Source organism: Lissotriton helveticus, chromosome 5_1 (assembly GCF_964261635.1).
Source record: "Lissotriton helveticus chromosome 5_1, aLisHel1.1, whole genome shotgun sequence".
In the NCBI taxonomy this organism is placed as follows: Eukaryota; Metazoa; Chordata; class Amphibia; order Caudata; family Salamandridae; genus Lissotriton; species Lissotriton helveticus.
The window spans coordinates 29,246,835-29,267,254 of NC_136065.1; the positions used below are offsets into that span (position 1 = coordinate 29,246,835).

The following is a 20,420-nucleotide window of genomic DNA, read 5'->3' on the forward strand; positions in this document are numbered from 1 at the left end:
TCAGTTTTCTGTTGACTGGTTTTTCTGCAACTTTGCCTGCAAAGGGGAGGAGCAAGATGGGCCGATAGTTCTTGAGGTCGGTGGGGTCAGCTGTGGGCATCTTGAGCAAGGGTCTGACTTCCGCAGGCTTCCAGTCATCTTGGAAGGTGCCTGTTTTGAAGGTGATGTTGATGGTGCGTTGTAGTTTGGGTGCAATGGCAGCCATGGCTCTGTGGTAGATGTGAGGGGGGCAGGAGTCGGTGGGGCCCCATGAGTGTATGCTTTTTATGGTCGAGGCAGTGTCTTCGCCCTTGATCGGTGTCCAGTTGGAGATGGTGGGCTGGCTGGTGTTTCTGGGGGCCGGGGCCGTCTGTAGCACCTGGTGGATGGTCGATGAAGTTGTCCTAGAGGTTTTTGATCTTGAGGTGGAAATAGGTTCCAAGTTTGTCGCAGAGTTCTTGGTATGGGGTGATGTCTGTGGCTGAATTCTTGAATGACACTGAAAATGTTATTGGTGTTGTTGGCATACATTTTGTTGTGGATGAAGTTCCTTTTAGTGGCTCAGATCTGGTTGTGGTAGTCCGTCATGGCGTCCTTGTAGGTGGTGTGGTTTTCGGTTGTCTTGGTGTTTCTCCAGGTCTTCTCCAGGCATCTGCAGGTGTGTCTGGCTTCTTGGAGAGCGATGTTGAACCAGGTGACAAACCTGGGGCGTTGTCTGCCGGAGTTGTATAGCGGGCGAGCTCGTCTGCGCAGTTGGAGATCCAGGTGTGGAGTTATCTGGCTGCGTTGTTTACATCGGGTGCTCAGGTGTGGTTGTCTCGGGTGATGGTGGAGTTAAGTTGCTCATCAGTAACTTGTTCCAGTTCCTCCGTGGTGGGCGTGGGGCTGGTTTGGGTGCCTTGGGTTTGTTGATGGCGAAGCAGTGCGACAGTTCCAGTGGCGACACGCTCCTTTCTCCGGAGTTGCGACGGCAGGCACAGCGACGGCAACACGCTTCCAGCTCCTTGCGACGCACAGTTCCTCAGAAGGCCCAAAACAGTAGAAGGCACTTTCACAAGTACTCTGGGGAGCTGTGGGGTGAAGTCTGTTGTCCCTGAGCCTTCAGCAGGAGGCAAGCTCTTTTCCAAGCCCTTGGAGATCCTTCACAAGTTGAAAGCAAAGTTACTCAAAAGTTCCTTTCTCCTTCCTTTGGCAGTAAGGCAACCACTCCAGGCCAATCCCCCAAGGAGCACTTCAGCTTGGGAATATTCTCTCCTCAGTTTCTTCAGGTTCCTCTCCTCAGTCAAGGTTTCTTCTTGCTGTTCAGAGTGATCTAATTTCATGGGAACAGGGTCCCAATATTTATACCCAGAAATCCTTTGTTCTCTGAGGGGTGAGGGGCCTTTGCCCAGTCCAAACCAGTTCTGAAGCACTCTGTTTACCAGACTTCTCCTTTCCTTTCACAGTGCAAGGCAGCAACATCAGACGCCCCACAGGAGGTGGAGCCAGCATTGTGGAAGTCAAGTACAGTCCTGGACCACTTTGTTGACAGGACTCCTTCTCTTCTTTCAGTGTGCAGGGCAGAGACATCAGCCACTCCCCATGCTGTGGAGCCAGCATTGTGGAAGGCAGGCATTCAGAGTCCAGGTGCACTCCTCCCTCCCATCAAGATGCAGATCTATCTATTCACCACTAGGTGACTCAGCCTGTCTCATGGAATTCCCCAGCCCTGTCACTCTCAAAACCAGACATGGGAATACATAACCTAGCAGAGGCAGGTTTGAATGGTTTGTCAAGCAAACACCTACTTTCTAAAAGTGGTATTTGCAAACACAGAATATTAAAATAAACTTTACTAAAAGATGTATTTTATTATTCTGAGTTCAGGCAAGCTAAACTAAAATTTCTACCATGTTCTCTGAGCCTGTAAGGATTATAAAATAAAACAATTCTAACAGCCCATTTCTAACCTATGGAGAACAGGTAGCGTTGCAATAGTGAAAAAACGAAAATGGCTGTAATTCACTATTAGGACATGCCACACACATCAGTGCTTGTCCTACCTTATACTTACAATGCACCCTGCCCTTGGGCCTACCATAGGGGTGACTGATATGAAGAAAAGGGAAGGTTGAGGGACTGGCAAGTGGGTGCACTTGCCCAGTCAGCATGACAGTACCAGACTACATGCAGGCTCTGCAAAGGCAGACCTTAGACACATTTTACAAGGCTGCTTCTGTGGGTGGCACAACCAGTGCTGCAGGCCCACCAGCAGCATGTGGATTACACGCCCTGGCACACTAGACTAGAGTCTGATAATTAAACCAAATAGCCAAACATGGAACCACTGATTAGTACATCAATTTACAATAGGGCGCACTTGCACTGTGGCACAGCATAGCAGTGGCATAGTGCCCAAAGCATCTAACACCAGCAAAAACACATGAGACAACAGCAAAAACGGAAGGGAGACCCACGCCAATGGTGCCTTGTATTAAGAGAACTTGGGCACCTGGACAATTTCAACCCTTTGAATCATTGATCAGTATCAGTCCTGTGCACCTTCCATCTGTCTGCTTTTTTTGTCTGGTCTACCTGCCTGTTCAGGTCCAAAAACAAGTAATTGTGGCTGGGAAACTCTGTTCTGGTAGGTTAGTCTATGTACGAGCATGTAAGAAAATTCAATATTGAGCAATAAATCCTTGCATGTAAATGTTTTTAAAGGTTTTAACTCAATTGCAACTTTCTTTCCAGAACTGAATGCTGTAGACAAAACAATGGTTCCAATGGAGGTAACTCCTGGTGTAGCTCCAAAAATTATGTCTACTAAAGAGCTATTCGCTGGGGAGGGTTTATGCATGCACTCTGGGAGAGTTGAGGTTGTGGAAAAAGCGCCTCCTATAGAAGTCTTTACTACCCTGGGCAAAGATATTGGCCATGAGCAGCATTATCAAATATCAATTACAGCCCATGTGGGGACAGGCAATGCAGCTCTGTTTACCACTTCACGAAAGTCTGCTACTCACTGCAGTGTTTAGGGAGAATGCTGCCCTCTATTTCGGCTCTATCGAAGAAATCCGTCAACAATTCAGATTTTTTTTTAGACTCTCTCCTCATTATATTAAATTCCTTGTAATCAACAAGAGGAGGGACAGTGGGGATTTTTTTCTCTAGGTCCAGCATACGTACCCAAGACAATGTATTGAAGAAGGGTATGCTGTTCCTAGAGGTAAAAAGACAGACAAGGTCAGAGGTGTACTAGGTTCTATATGTAGGATCAATTTGTGAGTCCTGTGATTCAAGGTGGGAGGGGGAGACCCCTCTTCGGACTAAGTGAGAGTAGGACGTAGACTTCTAAGTACATAGGGAGAGGAGTTGGCCTAACGGCTAAGGCGCTCCACCTCAGACCTAGGGACTGGGTTTGAGTCTCTGTAATGACGCTAAACATCCTGTGATTCTGGGCAAATCCCTTAATCCCATCATGCCTAACGATAATTAATGTGTGTCCTCATCTAAGGTCCCTGGTGCTATGTAAAGCACTCTGATACCCGATTTGGGTCAAGTTCACGCTATAGAAAACTCTGCAAAAAAATAGCTCCTAGCTTTACGCCACTCAAATTATTATTTTTCATCAGGCAGTTTACCTTCCAGAATAAAAGTTACTTCAAAGAATAACTGACCTGTTTTAACTCACTCACACTACATCTATACAACTAGGCCCCTCACCCCCACTGCACCAACCGGCAGGGACAAAAGATCTCCGATAAAGAGCAACATTTATGGGAGCCCGTCGGGCATTGCAGCGCCGGCCCGACGAGGAGCAACCCCATATTATGAAGCATGACACCTAGCTTTCTGGGTGTGTGAGGGCTTTAACTCTGAAGAGGGGTCTCCCCCTCTCACCTTGAATCACATGACTCACATAGTGATCCTACATATAAAACCTATTAACCTCTGACCTTGTATGTCTTTTTACCCTTAGGAAATGCATACCCTTCTTCAATACATTAAATCCTTTGACCCAGGACAAAATGGTATCATCGGATAATTATACCTTGTCCCCTCATTCCCAAATATAGAATGAAGGAGGGGATTTTTAGAAGTTGCTCCACAGCTGGTGGTGATTCAAATAGGATACATCTGTCTAATTCACGGATCAGGGAGCTTGGGCCACCCATGGGTTCTCCACATTGTCAGACAAGAAACAACACCCCTGCCATTTCAAAAGAGAATAAGCAGATCTTCTCCGTGGAAAATGTCTTCGAGCCTTCATCTATGGAACCAGCAACTGTGCCCTCCTCCCTCCCTAGTAATGGAAAAATGAGTAAACTATCTCCAATATTTCCTCCAAAACCCTGGGGTAAGAAAAATCTGAAGAGTAAAGTGGGCAACAAACAAAAACACACGAGGAATAAAAAACACCATAGAGGAATTGAGTATCTGCATAAAAGGTGCAAACAATTTTGCTTCAATTTGAAGGCCATTCCTGTTGTGGAAGTGGATAAATAAGACAAGTTCCAATGTTGGAAAGGGTGACTGTTTGCTCCCCACAAGAAGCTGCCAAGCATTTATCATGGCTTGAGGCTGGAAATATCCTGACCTCTACAAAAGGAGATCCTCCACCCTAAATCCACAGGCTTGGATATTTCCCTTTAATTTAGGGGACAATTGAAATTTATATTTGAACTAATGTTTAGAATGTGACTCTTTCACTGGAATTTAATGCCATCTTGACCAAGAAATCTTGGGTTGCCTTACTGATATTGATGAATTCTGAATGGTTCAAAGTAGTGATATTTGCCTTGTGCAAATCGAGAACTTATGGACATATAGCAGAGCCAAAGTATTTTTCAATTCAAAAGTGGCATAAAATCTAATCCTGCTAAATTATGGCATGCTACGCTAGTCCAGGCTTTGATGTCATTCAGCGAGTCTCCTCTCCAAAAACCCTGGGTGACCCAATTTGGCCTTCATACCCTATGTATCACTGTCACTGAAACCTATGTCAAATCAGAATCTCTTGGTATCTCTGGTAATGAGATGGCCTGGTTAGAACTCATAGGGTTTAACTCCATGGAATTCCGTGAATCTATAAAAAAAAACGCAGAAATAGTCATGTTGGGCTGCTCATTCTGTGATTCAGCACCAGAAGTCTGTTACATGCTGAAAAGATCAGCGCGATTGTCAGCACATGGTGCCCCAGAGTGCGCAGCTTCTCGAGGTGATTTTGCTGCAGTCGAAATAGAACTTCTACTTGAGCGGCAGCTTTCTGACCGTAAGCGGTCAAGATCTCCTGCGAGGGCCCAAGTTGGAGAAATCTTGCTGGGTGTCCTCCTAGGAACCGGAAATCACACCAGGGGATGCAGAATCTAGCTCACACTCACCAACTTACCATTAGCGAGCAGCATGTAAGAAAAAACTACTTGGGTGGAAGAATTTGGCAGGACCTCAACGTTACAAGTTTATTGAGGAGTGGCCAAATCCCCCGGCGGAGCAAAATGTATCCACACCCCTGGCAAAGAGGGTAAGAGTGTATATCTGCCAGGAAAGAAGGGGCGCAGAATGCTCCGGATACAGAAGATGAGTTAGGGAGTCGTCTCTGGGTAGTTGGTGTTCTTAATTCTCAGGGTGCCATGGGATTCAATAGAAACAAACTCACCTAGTAATGGTCTAAAAGTGGTTTTGAGGTCTTCTAACTGATGGTAACAAAATTGTATTTCTGAACAGTTTGCCTGCTGATATACATCCAGGAAATCTGGGTAACTAACAATTTTGTGCTAGAAGGGCACTTTGACTTAAGCTGTGCGGCAACCAACTCCAGGAGGAAGCACGGAAGGGAGGGTATAGCAATTCCTTTGAGGAATAATTGCAATTGACTTGCAATCATTTTGTCAATAATTTGAATTTAATTTTTGCCATAAAAATGTACTTGAAGGGGCATCAAGATACCAATGAGTCACTTTTCTTAACTACAAAATGACCTATTTTTAAAGCATAATGTAACCTCATTTTCTTATAGTTACATTCATTTTAATTCATTCTAGTCATTTTGTTGTATGAACATTTCTTTATTGGGTTTTTTATTCATGAACAAAAAACAACCATCTTTATTGAAATGCATCATTAACTTTGTGATGATAGTCAGTATATAGCAAGGCATATAAAAATCTGAAAAAAATGAGGTTTGGATATGAAAAGAGTCACTGTCGTTCAATAAGTGTCATAAACATACATAGAAATTGTGATCCACTAGGGAGGAACGTGGAGGCAATCTTTAGATTTGCCATCAAACTGAAAGATATACCCATTAAAGAGATGCTCAATTTTTATAGAATTAAAAAACCGTTTAATTGAGGACCAAATAGGTTTAGCCCCACTTTTACTTTGGATCTAGTGTCGGGGAAAGCCTGAAGCAAGTCTGGTTAGATCTTGTCTGGCTTATTGCCTGGCATTGGATGGTGTCAATAAAATTGGGTTATGTAAGCAATACTTGTAATAAACTGGATTTGGCAGATATTTTTACAAACCCACAAGAGTATGAATTGAATTACAAAGAAACTATAAAAAAAACATATACTTATAGAGGTGCATGGGAATCAGAATAGAAGGGGCATTTAAACTACAAATAGTTGTTGGATATGCACTGATCTCAACAGAGAAGTGTTCAGAGCCATACTTGAGTTGGAGAGAAAATCCAACCCAGCGGCATCTCCTAACCCTTTTTAGAATTAATGTTATACATTTTAAGGTAGTTTTACCCATGCAAAAAACAATGGCCCAGGACTTACCCCCAAGCAGACATAATAATATTGAAGAATAACACACAAGTAATTTCACCATGCATTGTCCCTTATATCAAGATGCACGCAATCTTTCCTGGTCCCTGTGTTGTGTTTATCCAAGATCAGAAAGTACCAGCAGTGGCTAGAAAGGTTGCAAAGACTGCTTACAGTGAAAATATGTTACCCTGTATTGAACTTTCTCAAACTGGCTTTTGTAATCAAGGTAAGATATGAAGAGATATTTTCTTGAACAAATTCCTTATGAGTAAAATGTAGGAATTGCACTTGTCTTTTTATTATGTAACATATGAATTTAATATCCCTGGGCCCTGAGCATTTTATCTCTATTAAAAATCTGAGTTTTTATTTATTTGTAATTACAAGGATGGCTGTATCTCAAACTGTTTAATAGTTTTATTCATAAATACTTCATTTCGGCCAAAGGCCATAAAATATAACACAATAAAAACAAAATATTCAACTGTCCATATTCAACTCTACTGTAAACATGTATTGTTAAGAAAGCTTTGAAAACATGGATATTCGCTCCTGTAATAATAAGCAGGAATGTCTGAAGACTTCTTGAAGTTTAAAAAAAAGATGTTTATTCCTAGTAATTCACCCACGACAAGTGTGTCCTCTCTGGCCGGAGTTCACTCAGTAACTGCAGTCACTGAGCGAACCTCGAGCCCGGAACACTCTGAGCCATTCAAAGGAATACAGGCTCTTAAAGAAACATTGAATAGCAACCACATAACAATCCACATAACCATTCATTAACATTCTATTACATCACCTTCCCCCTTATCAGAACCAACAAATAAAAAACAAATTAATAAAACATTACCCCTAATATCTAACAAAATCGTTAAACCTAGCAGGAGCCTTTATCAGCCTACCATTCCTGTTGGAAGAAGTAGAAGGCTGACTGGAAGTAGCAGCATTCAAATTCGAAGAAGTGGAAGGTTGTTTGGAAGCAGAAGCATTCACATTCAAACTAATTTGACTACCCCCTTTTTCACCTGCATTAGGCGATAACCAGTGAGACCATCCACAATTATCCGCAACCCATCTGTTCTTGGCTCTGTTAACCACTAAGGCTTGATTTTTGGAAATTTTTACCAGTTGTCTCACACTCCACCAGCCCTTTCCCCCTAAGAAAACTGCGCCTTTACTAATTTTAACTACTTGCACTGGATTAGAAAAGACAGAATTTCCTTTTGAAACTCTGAAAGGTTTCTTAATCCTCACCCAGTCTCCTACCATAATACCTTGTGAATCAGTGCATTTCTTTCCATCATTATTTTTTTCAGAATTTCCTGTTTTTCCTGGCCACCTCTGCTAAATTTCTATTTTAACTCACCTTACCAATTCTCGGACATTTCTTATCTAACCAAGCAGGAAACAGAGGCGAGTGTACCTTCCTACCTCTAAGCAACTCAAAAGGCATAACCCCTGTAGTGCAATGCGGAGACGTGTTGTAACTACAAACCTTTTCTTCAATAAAGGTCCCCACATCCACACCTGAAGCCACAGCCGTTTGAATACCCTCTTTCACCACTTTATAGCCACGTTCAACTAAACCATTAGATGCCGGAGAGTAAAGTGCTACCCTGAGGGGTTTCACATCCTGAGCATTTAAGAACTTACAAATCTTCTCCGAAACAAAGTGTGTACCATTGTCCGTCACAAAAAATTTGGGAGCCCCCTCCAACATGAAAAGCTTTTTCAAAAACTTTATAGTGTTATCCGAATTAGGAGCATCTGCAAACTTATAATATAACCACTTAGAAAAGTGGGTATAAGCCAAGATCATAAATCTCATACTTTCTAGCAAGGCATTATAAGGGCCTGAGAAGTCTAAACCTACCTTTTCCCAAGCTGAATCTGGAAAAACAGTGGGGTGTAAAGGCACACTAGGCAATTTCCAGTGCTTATCCGAGAGTAAACACTCTTCACAACTGACCTTACCTGTGAATCCAAACCAGGACACCAATAATGTAACTTTATCCTCATGCAAGTCTTTGACACCCCAAAGTGACCTTTATGAGCTAACCTAATAACTTCTTTCCTTAACTCGGTCGGTGGAACAACATTATCACCACGCAGAAGGACATTGTCCTTTACTGACAACTCTTCCGCCACTTGAGCCATTGTTCTTAGCTCACCTGACGAATTTCTCACATCAGGCTATCTCCCTGACGCAAACTCCATAGCCTTGGATACAATTAAATCCTTCTCACTAGCTCTTATCCAATCATTTTCTGAAACTGAACGTTTAAATTCATCAATGGCATCTACCAAAGTCACACACTCCACATCGTCTTCCACTAAATCATCTCCTTCCTCCTTATCCAGAAACATCCTAGATAAACAATGGGCCCGGAAATTTCTTCCCCCAGAAATGTGCCTCAACTCAAAATTGTACTCCTGTAATTTCGAAACTAACCTTGTTAATCTAGGAGATACATTATTGTCAATCTAGGAGATAAATTATTGTTTCCAGATACCTTACTAAAAATAAAAGAGAGTGGCTTGTGATCTGATAACATTATAAATCTTCTACCCCAGACGTACATTTTGAACTTCTGGGCTGCCCAAGCACAGGCTAAAGCTTCCCGCTCTATAGTGCTGTAACGTTTCTCATACTCCTTTAATTACCTCTAAGCAAATGCTATTGTTTTTTCAACACCTTCCACCTCTTGACCTAACACTGCGCCTAATCCACTCATACTTGCGTCCACTGCAATAGTAGAAACACAATCATCATGAAACGCATGCAGAGGATGAGCTGCTATAAATAACTCCTTCACCTTATCAAAAGTCTCTTCTAAGTCATTTGACCACACAAATCTTTGACCTTTCTTTAATAAAACACTAAGAGGTTCAACCACCTGTGCGTAATTACTCACAAATCTAGCGCAATATTCTGCCAGCCCTAGGAAAGAGCAAAGAGAATCCTCCTCCGTGGGAGCTTTCACCTCTTTCAAAGCTTTAATTACTGAAAATTTTGGTTTAATATCAGCACCAGTGTGTCCTAGGTATTCCAGATCCTGCACTCCAAACTTACATTTATCTTCCCTAATAGTCATTCCTCGCTCCCCTAACAAAGAGAGAACTTTCCTCAACAAAATATTGTGTTCATCCAGGCTATTTGCAAAAATAGGAATATCATCCAGATAAGCCTGGACCCCTTTCAAATCCATAAATAAGGTATCTATCAAACTTTGGAATACACTGGCAGCTGACGCCAAACCGAAGGGGAGTCTCAAAAATGTAAACGCCTCAAACAGGGTGCCGAAAGTGGTAAATTCCTGAGAGTCTTTGGTCAATGGATCCTGATGGTACGTCGATTTTAGGTCGATTAAAGAGAACCACTTGGCCCCCCCAAATTTGCCAATAACTCCTGGTTTTTTGGAAGGGGATGACAATCCACTGTGATGTTCTTGTTCAAACCTCTGAGATCCGCACACAACCCAATCTCGTTATTCTTTTTTCGTGCGACCACATTAGGGGCGACCCAATGAGGCGATTCTGTCGGTTGAATAATCCCTTGTTCACACAAATCTTCCAACAATTTCTTAAGTTCAGACCTTACACTTAACGGTACATTACGAACCTTGTGCGCTACAGGTGAAGCATTAGGAAGAAGCCTCATTTTATGTTCCACTCCTTTTACCAGACCCACCTTGTTGCTAAACCCCCCCTTGAACTCTTTTATCAGGTTTTCAAGATCAATCATCATATTTTCAATGCAACAAATAGTTAAATATCTTGCTCTGATGGGATTTTCATCTCCCGGAACCAAATACAACCCCATTCTGGCAAGGTCCTTCCAACCCAAAATATTTTTACCTTTTATTGCCTCGTATAATTTAGTACATATGGATCTTTCTAAAATTTCTAAATTTCCCTTGAAGAACCCCAGCATATCAATATCTTTTTCCCCAAAAGCTTTAGGGTTAATATCAGTTTCCAAAAGTACCATTTCCTCGCCCCATTTCTCAAAGAATGTAGAATCACGAAGGATCGTGATGGGCGATCCAGAATCCGCCATCACCTGTAGCTGGACTCCGTCGATAGTTGAAGAACAAAAAGGACCCTTAATTTCTTCTTCACCTGTGTCCAAAGTTAATAGTAGATTGTCCATGGATTCAGAACAATCATGTCAATCCACATTGTTAATTTTAATACTCTTTTTTTTAAATCTACACACTTTTTGAAAATGTCCTACTCTTTTGCAAACTGAACAACGTTTACCCAAAGCAGGACAGCCTTTAAAATTACCAATGTGGAATTTCGAACCACATCTGAAACAAAAGTTTTGACCTTTATTCTGAGGAGGTTTTACCTTATCTTTGTTACCCACAGCGTACAAACCTTCCTCTTCACTCCCATCAGAAACCAGACTAACTTTAGAAGTTGTATCAGCCGACATTGCTTTAGTAGATAAAACTGACCTTTCAATGCTTAAAGCTGGGTCAATCACGTCTGATAAAGAAGGGTTTTTACAGCTAAGAATTCTTTCTTTGATTTTAGCAGTTGCACAATTAAACACTAGTTGGTCCCTAATATAATTATCTAAAAGTGGACCAAAAGAACATGAAATATCTAGAACCCTTAAAGTAGCCACATACTCCTCTATTTTCTAAGTATGGGCGAATTATGCGAATTCGCAAAGAAATCCGCGAATTTGCCGATTTCCCAGCGAAAGCAGATTTTTGGGCAATTGCACTATACTCAACTGGAGTACTTTCTACTGGCTAATCAGTAAGTGCTACCTCGTTGGGTAAATGTGTCGTGCTTTTCCTACACTACAGCTGCGTAAAGGCCCAGAAGAGTTGTCTCCAGTGACCCCGTCTGTCTGTAACTTTGCCAAAGCGCCCATAGGTGCCGAGGTCCCTTGAGTGAGCTGCCATCACAGTGGGGTAAGGGCGGGAAGAGGTTAAATAGCCTAGTGTGTGTGGGGCCGGGCTTCTGTGCGAGTTCACATACCTCTTGTTTATAAAGGTCAGAGACCGATCAGAGCAGCAGATGAGGAGAAAGCAGTAAGTGCTACCTTGTTGGGTAAATGAAATGTATCGTGCTTTTCCTACACTACAGCTGTGTAAAGGCCCAGAAGAGTTGTCTCCAGTGCCCCCGTTTGTCTGTAACTTTGCCACCGCGCCCATGGGCGGCGAAGTCCCTCGAGTGAGCTGTCCATCACAGTGGGGGAAAGGGCGGGAAGAGGTTGCATAGCATTGTGTGTGTCGGGCCGGGTTTCTGTGCGAGTTCACATGCCTCTTGTTTATAAAGGTCAGAGACCGATCAGAGCAGCAGATGAGGAGAAAGCAGTAAGTGCTACCTCGTTTGATAAATGTATCGTGCTTTTCCTACACTACAGCTGCGTAAAGGCCCAGAAGAGTTGTCTCCAGTGCCCCCGTGTGTCTGTAACTATGCCATCGCGCCCATGGGCGGCGAAGTCCCTCGAGTGAGCTGTCCATCACAGTGGGGGAAAGGGCAGGAAGAGGTTGCATAGACTAGTGTGTGTGGGGCCAGGTTTCTGTGCGAGTTCACATGCCTCTTGTTTATAAAGATCAGAGACCGATCAGCGCACCAGATGAGGAGAAAGCAGCCTCCTGGTCACTGGAAGTACAGGGGCATTGTGCTCGAGAAACTCGTTGATGCCTAGACCACCATCACGGATTACAGCTATTTGTAGATGGTAGATTTGGGGAGAAAGCACACCTGCCTAGCATCGACCGTGCTCACTAGATTCTTGGGCTGATTATAAATGCGTTACTGAATTTGAGCTTCAACTCGGGCACCTGCTTTATTTATATCTGTAAGTGCTTCCTGCTGAGGTTTAATTTTTGTGACAGGAGCCTCGTCGCCTAATTGTAACTATTCTCTGACCCTGCTTAGAGGGTCAGAGCAGGGTCAGAGAATAGTTGCAAGTATGCAACAAGGCGCCGCTCAGGAAGCACTTACAGGGTTACAGCAGGTGCCCAAGTTAATTTCTTTGTAACCCTTTTGTAAATGGTTACAAAGAAATTAGCTTCAACTTAGGCACCTGCTGTAACCCTGTAAGTGCTTTCTGAATAAAATTCATCCCACTCGCGGATTTGTGGATTTTACCGCAATTTCGCGAGATTCGCTGATCGCGAAATTGCGGAAAATCCACAAATTCAGCGGAATTTCTCATCCTCCTTTTGTTTCTGTTTGTAAAAATTATGCCTTTCTAGCATAATATTAGGAGACTCATCAAATTGTTTTTTTAACCTCGCTAAAGCTTCGAGATAAACATTCCATTGTCTGCCCCCCGACTGACCTACAGGAAGAGGAATAGGGGTAAGACTGTTAAAAATACATTGAGCAGCAAGCCCTAAACTGCCAAATAATAATGCAAATTTACGGGTGGGGAATACTCAACTGCATCGATAGCTACCAAATGATTCTGAAATAAACCTAACCATTCTGGCTATAAAAGAGTCGGTTACCAGGTTTATCCAGAAAGGGTGGAGGTTGAGTGATCTCTTTGACCGAAGACATATTTAAAATAAACAAAGCTGACACCAAATGTATTACACCCAATACCAACCCTTAACTTTGTAGCCATTAATAAATCAAATACAGAATGTTTCAAATGAACTAAAGAAAAGAAACACAAATCCTTTGAGAAAGAGTCTTGTTGAGACTGCCGGTTTGAATGTCGAATCAGAAGAAAGTCAATTAAAATATGCCAAGAGTCAAATGTTACCTTGAGAACGTGCCTCCCAAGAATTTGCTTATAGATAAGACCGCTGAAAAAAAAAGATTTGAAACGAAGAATTAAAACTGTGATCCCATTCCAATCAATTTCTTGACAAAAAATCATAAACGAGCAGTCGGATGCCCCACAGCGTGTAAAACCATAGAGAACTGAGGACGTCTTCCGTGAATTCAACGAAACGCCCTACATCAAACTGTCAGCCAGAACTCCTTGAAGCACGCAACCGGGAGGCTCACAGCGCATAAAGCCACAGAGATGCTGCGGACAACTTCCGTGTATTCAAAGAAACGTCCTACATCATACAGATAACCAGGATTCCATGCAACAAGAGGAAGACCCACGTCACACTCCTTGCTGGACACTCTGGAATCTATTGATACCAGCGGCTTCTGGAAACAGCGATGCGCACAGGCAGAACGTGCCGGTCAGTAGATTCACTGATGGTTTTAAAAGAAGCACAATTTTCCACCGTCGCCCATCTCAAATGACAAAATCCTACACAAAACCAATCAGGACACAAAAATACAATGAAGGTGACAGAGTTAAACAGAAAAGTCTCTTCGTAAATAGTTCAGCCAAAAATAAACACCAATTTTACTCTTCCACGAGATGTTACTAAAGCAGCCACACCAAAATACAATCCTACCGTAATCGTACGAACTTCGAATGAGGAGAAAAGAATCGTCGATACTGACGCAAGAAAAAAGGTGAATTATGCCAGCTTATCTCCGTAACAATTTTTGACTCGTTAGAGTAAAAAAAATAATAATAATAATCCTTGCGTGGGCCGGTGGGAGAATAATTATCCCAATCGTCGCCAATCTGTAATAAGCAGGAATGTCTGAAGACTTCTTGAAGTTTAAAAAGAAGAAGTTTATTCCAAGTAATTCACCCACAACAAGTGTGTCCTCTCTGGCCGGAGTTCACTCAGTAACTGCAGTCACTGAGCGAACCTCCAGCCCGGAACACTCCGAGCCATTCAAAGGAATACAGGCTCTTAAAGAAACATTGAATAGCAACCACATAACAATTCATTAACATTCTATTACAGCTCCCTAACCATAGCGAATCGTACGGTCCTTTCATAGATTTTTGACAGCTAGCACTATGACACCACAGCATACACGTGCTCTACAAAACCTTCATTTCATTTCATATTGGACAACCAATAATTATTATCTAAAATTTCATCGAGCACTATATATGAGGTTCTCAATAGAATAATCATCGATCTCAGTGCACTATTTGCGATAGGGACAGTATATATGGGTCACTAAGTACTCCCATACATCCCCCTATTGTATCTATATATAAAATCAACTAAAACTGTGTGTAACAAAATTAAAAAGTTACAAATAAGATTAATACATTTCAAAGTACATATTTCAGACAGAGAGGTGCATTATTCCTTGCAACATAACAACTTTAGCCCCATCTTGCCTTTTTTGATCCCTACTGCAAACACAAACTTCAATATGGCAAATATTACATATAGTTCAGTGCTAACTATTTATTTATGTATTTATAGAGCGCAACATTCATAAGATTGGATATCACGGCGCTGAGGGAAAGCTTTTTCAAGTGAGAAAATTCAGTGGGGAAGGGAGTTCGGTAGCTAATCAAGCTTTGGGAAATAAATGCGTTTTCAATTTTTTTCTAAATGATTAATGGCAATCGATGAGACGAAGTTCAGGTGGAAGTGCGTTCCAGAGATTTGCCACCAGAAGTGCAAAGGAACGACCCCCTACTCTGGACTTTTTAATGCGTTTGGTGATTGCCCTAGCCTGGTGGCACGATCGCACATTCCGGTTGAGACGATAGAACTTAACTCTGCCTTGGAGAATTTTACGTCCAGCATAATGCAGGACTTTATGTGCATGACACAACAGTTTTTAACAAGACCCTTTGTCTCATTGGGAACCAGTGTAAAGTTGTCATGCATTCCGAGGCTCAACTATACTTCCTCTTATTGCAAACCTCCTTGGCAGCCACATTCTGGTCCAGCTGAAGTCAAGAGAAGAGGTAGTCGGCCATGCCGACGAAAAGAGCATTCCCATAATCCAGCGTGCTAATAAGCAATACTTGGACCAGGGTTTTTCTACACACCAACGGAATCCACTGGAATGTTCTCATTAGCATTTTTAGGATAGTAAAAATTTTCCCGCAGAGAAAGTGCAGTGTTTTCAGTTAAACCTAAAGTGCATAGTGTACAAAGATTAATCTCCCTGCGTTTCCCAGTTTACAGTATAACTCTTAATCTGCAGGGTGTCATATCTTAGTTTCTAGTACAAGAATTCTTGCCAAATGCGGCTGTATATTATCAAGAAATTCTTCAAAAAACGGGTTAGGTTTTACATTGAAGAATTGAGTTGTTAACCTACCCAAATTAGGCTCACGATGGAGTACATTCAAGAAATGTATCCAATATGTTCTTTTCAATATAATTTTGCAACTCAGTGTTAGGTTATGTGGCTCAGTCCATTCTGAGCCAAGGCCTAGTTCTATGGGCCATTTATTGACAAATCTAAGCCAAGGAAAAGTTAAACATCTGTCAGTGGCTAGAAGTTCTTTTCCATCATCTCTGTATATGGCTAATTCTGTCATTATCCATAGTCGTATCTAGTAAAGCAGCAGTCACAGTGTTGCAGTTTGCCCTATGCGCTTCATGTTTTAATCATGAAACATTTGGATGAGAGGTGTTGGTTGGGGTCAACACCTACGTGGAGTTCCACAGAGTTGGGAAAAAACTCCGCTCACCGCCTCCACCCTCCCAATACATTTTTTTAAAACATACATTTAAATAGAAAAAAAACACTTAACTGTACTGTGGGGTCTCTGGGCTGCCCTCCTTCTCGCCATGGTCTCTCTCCCGCAAACCCCTACATCTGACGTATGTCTTGCAAGATCAGCACAAGCGCGTAGGGTTTGGTCAGGGATTGCAAGTTGAACTGCTTCAGATCGACCCCCCTTCGCTTTCTTGGCAGTGCTCCTTTGAGGGCTTCTGACAGGCATGCTGTTGTGTTTAATGAGCTACCTCTTCAAAGGATAGATCTTGAGAGCGGTGTGTATCGTGCAAGACATAGATTGGTGCCCGGTGGGAGATTACATCACAAGCTCACTCAGCCCCACATACGTGCTCTGTGTGTCAGGCACCACAAATTACCAGATCAATCTTGGCAACAACAGCACTGTATTTACTTTATTTAATCCTTATGCTGTTCCTCTGTGATGTGTCCTGTTTTGATGTGTGTTTTCTGGTTTTTGTTGTTTATTTTGCTCAAGTGTTTTTGCGTTTTCAAGCTTCTTTGGTCTTCCTGCTCACCTCAGCCCAGACGTTGATGCCTTGGCCTTGTTCCACACCCTAATTCCTAATTTGTTCCTCTTCCTCTGAGCACCATTTTTCCATGGGCCTGCTAATGATGTACTAAAAACAAAATTTGCAGATCAATTTGAACTTCCTGCCTCAAAGACTCCTCCTACTTTATCCCTTATCCCAGAGTGTCCAGGTAAAGGCTGATTTCTAATGACTAGGGGCCAGATGTAGGTCGGTCGGTAACGGCCGAAAATCGGTATTTTCGACCGTTACCGACCGGTATCCAAGAATCGGCATGTAGGGGCACAATTTTACAGAATCGGTAAATTTACCGATTCTGTAAATTTACCGAATCTGTAAAATACCGAATCGGTATTTTTACCGATTCGGTAAATCCGAGATGTAGATGGGACTCTTTAGAGTCCCAAAGGCCCTACAAATTCGGTATTTTAACACCCAATCCAATTGGGTGTTAAAATACCGAATTCAGGTGTGCATGCACATGTGTGCATGCACACCTATGCCATATGACAGGCAGACCTGCCCTTAGGGCATGTATGCCTGCCACATGGCACCCGAGTCTGTTTTGGGGGGCCAGAGGGTGTCAAAGTGACACCCCCTGCACCCTTGTGAAAATCGGTATTTACCGATTCGGTAAATACCGAATCGGTAATGCCCATTCATTCCTACCGAATTGTTCCGATTCGGTATTCCAGCACATCTGGAATACCTACATATCCACCTCTCAGATTTACCGATTCTTAATTACCGAATCGGTAAAATTCGGTAATTAAGAATCTGTAAATCTATTCTACCTACATCTGGCCCTAGATCCCTTAGTAGGACTAGTGGGGCTGACAGCCATGTCCTGTCAAGGTCTCCTCATATCCCTTTCTTGGCAGGTTGCCCAATGCCTTTCCTATGGGTTTCCGTGATGGCCCCCTGGCATAGACTGCAGCTTCCTATAGAACTACCCATTCCTGTGTACTGCTCCCTGTAGCTGTGGATGAACTCCCAGACTACGGGCTGATTGTATGATACTTATTCCGGCTTCCATCTTCCTACATCTAGACTCTACAAGCTGTGTGTTGGCCCATTCCAGTGGTGCAATCACAGTCATGGAACCTTGGAAGTGAGGCCTAATGTGCTTGTTCATGCCAACCCACACATGCTCATTGAAACAGGCACATTTTTACCTTCACATGGGTCGGAACCGGCACATCCTCATCGAAGCGTGGATGGAGCCAGTACATTGCACTCGGAACTGGCGCATCACCTTCAGAATCAATGCATCACCTGCTGAAGGAGCAGTAGCTGCGCATCGCCTTCAGAACCAGTGCATCGCATTCAGAATGGACGCTTCACCACCATTGTGTGCAGAATGTCGACGTGTCTCATCCACTGCATGCCTCGACACCAACACATCACTTTGGCTGCACCTCGCATCTTCTTTGAGGCTGATGCAAATCCGGGTCGAGATCCTGTTATTCAGTAGGCGTAAGTGAGTTCCTGTATCCAGCCCATGCACATTCGCGGCCATCATGTACCTGTGACATTGCCCCAGTCCAGGGTGACCAGATTATCCATTTAAGTGCTTATTGCATCTAAGGGCCTGATTACGAGTGTGGCTGTGCTGCGCCTGGTCCACCCCTCTGCCGCACTGTCAAACCCAGGGTCAGGTCACCAGCCAAATTATGAGTTAATCTCATGTCTGGCAGACATTGTTTGGTGTTCCCACAGCGGTGTCTTTAAAAACAGGCACCACAATGGGAATGTCAAAAAGTGTTCCTGCACGCCATGGACTGAGAAGTCCATGCCGTGCAGGGACTGGTGTGCATGTACACAGGGGGGCACATGTTGCGCTCCCCTGTGTGCTTCCACAGGGCATGAGACACAGGGGGGGGGCCTGTTTGGACCCCTTTGTTTTCATGGTGGTGGAACTGCCATGAAGAGGAGGGAGAGGAAACTCGTAATAAGCTTAGCAGGACCACGGCAGTCCGGGCAAGCATACCGCAGCCTCAGGGCTGCCATGACACCTCCATGGAACGGCAGTGGCGGTCCCATAGTGGTCAGACTGCCCAAGTTTTAATCTGGTGGTTGGGAGACTACCAGTGCTGCGCCCCCACGAGTCTAGCAGTCCGTGGACTGGCAGACTCGTAATCTACCTTCAGTGATATTTTACGGTCTATTCTTTGAAAATTCATATCTCCATTTGTACTTGTAGGATTTTTGTTGATTTGGTCTTTTTTTAATTTATAAAATTAAACTATATTTTTCTAACCTGGTGTGGTTACACATCAGCTCTCAAGCTAAAACTGACTAAACTGCCAAATTGCCATAGGGAGAGCACAGAATACTTTAGGGCGTGATGTAACTTATCCTGACTAGGATTGTGGTTTCTGCTTGGACAGGGTGCATAACTCTGCCATGAACAACCCAGAGAGAGATAGGGTCAAAGGGATATTTAGAGACCTGCCCAGGTTTACATCCACTATCACTCAATTTCAGTAACCAGAAACAAAGGGGTTCTGATCCAACTCAGCCTAACATCGTGGGTATGCCAATTAGTCTCTATGATCAAGAGACATACCATCCCGATAGACGGATGACCAAATGAGAAGATTGATCATTACAATATATTGATGGGAATCCATTCAGGTGTTTTTGGATCTCACTGGTAATCATTAGTCTTTCGCTCCTTTTCTTGCTTTTTTTGTCCCTGTGGGCGTTTAGGGGACTTGTGTTCTGACTCACTCAGTGAGGAGTCAAAGCCAGCCAGCTACATTAGTGGCTTTTTAAACCCCCGTTTTTTTCTGGTTACTGCATAACTCTGCCAACCAGAAACCCAACTTCACTCTTCCCATGAGTCTCACCGCCATCTGGTAAATTGCCACTCTCCATCTATTTCACTTGTCACCGTTCTTCAACACAACATACCATTCATGTACCTCTTTCACTTTCAAAGGTCCTCTAAACTTTGAAAGTCCTCTCCTCACACAACCTTGATCAAGCATGGCATATCATCCTGAATAATTTGTGGTTCGATCTTTCCATTGCACTCCTCTAACCAACTCAGATCCTAGGGGTAGATTAGGATAGTGGTTTTTCCGCATCCTCCGGGCCGGAGGTTTTTCCATATCCAGAGGATATGGAAAAACCGCAGCGGACCCACCAAAGACCCACCACCACATTAGGATGGCTGGTGGGTCCCGGTTTCCGCCTGCAGCTTTTCCGCCGCGGTTGGCTTACAACCGCGGCGGAAAAGCACTAATATGGTGACGGTGTCTCTCAGACACCGTCAGCCATATTAGGATGCCCAAAAAGAAATGCTTTTCCACGGCGGGTTTTCCGCCGTGGAAAAGCATACGGAGCTTCACTGCGGGGGCCCGTTGCGGGCCCCCTGGGTGAAGGGGGGGTGGGGGGTGCCCATGGGGGGTACCTATGGTACCCCCCTGTATTTGTATGCAGTAATCGGCAGGCACCGCACGGTGCATGCCGCTTTCTGCATACAAATGCAATGTATGCATTTTTAACATTGCGGCGGGTGCAGCTTGAAGCCACACCCGCCGCAATGTTAAAAATAGAGGATGTGACTGCCAGAGTGGCGGTCACATCC

The 20,420-nt window shown here is 43.4% G+C and overlaps 1 protein-coding gene across 1 annotated transcript in view; it reads right to left on the minus strand.

Moving 5' to 3' along the window:
• Positions 1-20,420, minus strand: part of LOC144752361 (butyrophilin subfamily 2 member A2-like) — a 613,785-nt gene that overhangs the window by 397,983 nt on the left and 195,382 nt on the right. The gene's annotated exons all lie outside the window — the stretch shown is intronic.